This window comes from Cyprinodon variegatus, unplaced genomic scaffold (genome assembly GCF_000732505.1).
Source record: "Cyprinodon variegatus isolate N-32 unplaced genomic scaffold, C_variegatus-1.0 Scaffold1080, whole genome shotgun sequence".
Classification (NCBI taxonomy): domain Eukaryota; kingdom Metazoa; phylum Chordata; class Actinopteri; order Cyprinodontiformes; family Cyprinodontidae; genus Cyprinodon; species Cyprinodon variegatus.
This window is the reverse complement of record NW_015151533.1, coordinates 198523-201949: the sequence shown is the minus strand read 5'-3', so window position 1 is coordinate 201949 and position 3427 is coordinate 198523. Positions and strand designations below refer to the sequence as shown.

The 3427-nt window shown below is 43.3% G+C and overlaps 1 protein-coding gene across 1 annotated transcript in view; it reads left to right on the top strand.

Moving 5' to 3' along the window:
- The first annotated feature begins 265 nt into the window (after positions 1-265).
- LOC107101317 (myosin-9-like) overlaps positions 266-3427 on the top strand; it is a 52989-nt gene continuing 49827 nt past the window's right edge. Inside the window, exon 1 of the mRNA XM_015400185.1 lies at positions 266-487. The gene's annotated coding sequence lies outside the window, so the exon portion shown is untranslated. The remainder of the gene's footprint in view (positions 488-3427) is intronic.

The window sequence follows — 3427 nt, the reverse complement described above, 5'->3', positions numbered from 1 at the left end:
CTGCTAACTTAAATATGACCTGAGTCACAATAAAAGCCTGCACAGGATGCACAGAAGAAAGTTAGAGATAATAAAAGGTCAAAATGTTGTGTTACCTTTGGACAGAAGGTTTTATAATATTAGATATTATAACAGCAGCATATTTACATCCCTAAATGTTTTCTGACTGGTCGACCTTAGCAGTGGCTGGGATCAATCATTTCTACGGCTCCTTGTTCGGCTTTTAGAGCCCCAAGCAGCGACTTTGTAGAGCTCAGTTCTTTCCGAGCAGTCCCTGAACGCAGCAGCGGTGGGCGGTGACCCCAGCTCACCTGCGGAACATAAACCAGCGCAGCTGAGGAGGTCTGCTTCAACCATCCTGCCCAGCGGCTGTGCGCTCCTGTGGAAACTTTGCTCTTCATCCCGGGGAATCAGAGACACGGAGCCGGACTGAGCGCGCGCTGAAACGCACAGTTTACCTGCGGTGCCTGCTGCTGCTGAGAACAAGGTTGGCTCTTTTATTTAATCATCTGTTTTTTCTCCTCCTGTTGGTTAAAAGTAAACCAGATTTTCTCTCTTAACTATCGCTCTTTAAATAAAGACCTGCAGCTTTAAATTATTTTATGTTTGGGAATGAGAGGTGAGTCCCCCACCTGGACCAGGTGTTCCCCATCAGACTTCCTGAACCATCAACACCCATCTTCATTTAACTTTTACACTCAATTTATGCAAACAGGACCAGTTGTTCTTCCCATGATGGCAGAGGATTAAAATCACTTTACTGATTTTTGTTTTTCTCCTCCTTTACAGTAGTAGCCATCAAAGTTTCCCCACTTTCCTTTGCTGGTTCCAATTACTTTATAAACCTCAATCTTTGTACTAAAATATTCTCATAATTTGTGGACTTTAAGATCTAAAGAGAAGCATCATCTCCTGGTCAGACCCTGTAGTTCAGTGAAAGGGTGGAAAAATATGCAATAGGGGGGTCACTGCAGGGAAGTGGGCTGCCATTCAGCTGGTTTGACTGGGAAAGGCCATTTGGAATGGCTGCTTCTGTACAATAACTGAAGCCAAGTTAAAATGTCTTCTTGTTTGATGTTAACAGGAAATGACACGTAAAATGACACCGGTTGCAGCATCTAAGTAGCCGCTTTCCTTCTAAAGTCTCTTCAGGCTGCTGCGCCTGTGATTTAGGCAGGTGGTGTTTGGTTTGCAGACTGCTGCAGCTCAGCAGCACACACCCAGCTGTTCTCCACCTCCAGGCTACAGATTTGGCTTAGATGCACATAAAAGAGATCCTGCTGCTGTTCGTCAGGAGTTGCATGTATGTTTCCTCATCCGGGGTGAGACTTTTTAAACATTGATATAAAAAACACTGATGGTTCCTCTTTTTGTGCAGGCACTCTGTTGTAGACAGTGGCGGTTCTAGACCAGATGTACTGGGGGGCCAGCGTGTTTTCATGGGGGAACAGAAAAGCATGAAATAAAAAAACAGGGCGAGGGATTCCTGTATGTAACGGCTGCATGAAGTGAAATTTCTATTCAATTAGATTTAATTAAAATTCTATGTCTTATCAGGTGAATATTCATTCATAATTTAGGAATTTTACATATTTTTGACTTTAAGTTAAAATGGCAGTTTTCTATAAAAATCGAACTAGAACTCGAGAAAAACTGATAAATTCAGCTTCAAAAACAAGAGTACTTTTTTTAAGTTGTTTTGGAAAAAAACATTTAGCAGATAAAAACTAGGATCCTATCTCAATACCACTGAAGCTATCATCTTATTGTTTTATAAAAAATTAGTAAAACAGAATTTGTAAAGGGGGAAACAAATTTTAATAGATCCAAATGAGCTATCAGTAACCATGTTTGTTCATCATTAGAATTTCTTTGTGTATCAGGTCTTTAGTACAGGGGCACTGGCCCCCGTCGGCCCCTCTCTAGAACAGCCCATGGTTGTAGAGCTGCTGGGTTAGAACAAAAGGCCTACTTCCTATAACTACCTGACCAGCTCTACTTGGTAAACATAATAAAAACTGGTCAGTTCCTTTTAGTCCCTCTGATTGGTTGCATGGTAGGATATCTAAGCATACCTGAGCTAACCCTCTCAGCTGGCTGACCTCCTATGAGCTGCAGGTGGCAGGGCTCGCGCTCATCCAATAAGAGGCCGGATAAAGCATGAATTGACAGGTAGCCAGGGACGGTGCGGCAAAGATGAGGCCTGAGAAAACAAAAGATTAAGCTGTGCAGCTGGACTGCGAGCGGGATAAACGGCAGTGAGTCGCGTTGAAGCAAGGAGGCAGTTTGTGCAACTTCCCCCTGAAGTTGGTCCACAGACGCTTCTAAATGTGAAGCTGTAAAAAAACACGACAGCAACAGCTTTGGAAGATTGGTTTATGATATTCTGCCAGAAGCTGTGGATGAGATGACGTTTCCTCCTCAGTGCTGCTGCAGGATTCCCCCCCCTCTGATCTTCTGGACCTGAGCACATAATGCACTTAGAGACCCAGGTTAGACCTTGTGTACTGATCCCTTTATCCCTCTCTATAAACATGCACGCTCCGACGCGTGCCTTTATCCCCACTAGCAGTCAGTCTGTCATCGCTGATCATCGCCCTTTAGGGCAGGCGTCTGCAAAGTCGGTCCTCGAGGGCCGCAGTCCTGCAGGTTTTAGAGGTTTCCTGCTCCAGCACAGCTCATTTACATTGGTAGCTGATTAACGGGCTATTGCTGAACTGCAATCATCAGAATCAGCTGTGCTAAAGCAGAGAAATCTCTAAAACCTTCAGGACAGCGGCCCTCGAGGACCGACTTTGGGGATGCCTGCTTTAGTTGAAGCAAGGAGGCAGTTTGTGCAACTTTATGTCCTTCTTTCAACATCTAGGTGACTGGATCATAACTTCTTTTGGGTCAATTTGTTTTTTTCTTTCAGGGTGTGGTCGGGATATATAGTTTTTTTGTCCAGACTTGCACCAACATTCCATCCTCTCCTTGCTCATAGCATCCCTTCAGCAGCTTCCTTTAGGATATTTAAAAAGCCCAACTGTGTTGTAAATGCACCAGGCAGGCCAGGTGCTGCAGCAGCGCGTCTGTCCCTTTCGGAAGTGACAGGAGGGCAGTAGATGAGCCCAAGTTGAGGAATTTGTGGAATTTTTAACTAATTAGATGGCGAGGTAGCCGTAAGAGCAACTAGTAGAACATGCTGTTCCTTGCAAAAGTAACACGACCACATGTACGCTGCAAAAAAATGAAATCTAAATAAGTCATTTCTTCTTAAAATAAGTGCATTTTTTCTTGAATTAAGGATTTAAGTGAGACCCTTTGCCAATGGAACAAGACAATTTACACTTTAAAATAAGAAAAAACAATTCCACTGTCTTATTTCAAGGGCATTTTATCTAGAAACCTTATTTGAAGATTAAAAATACTAATTCCATTGGCAAAT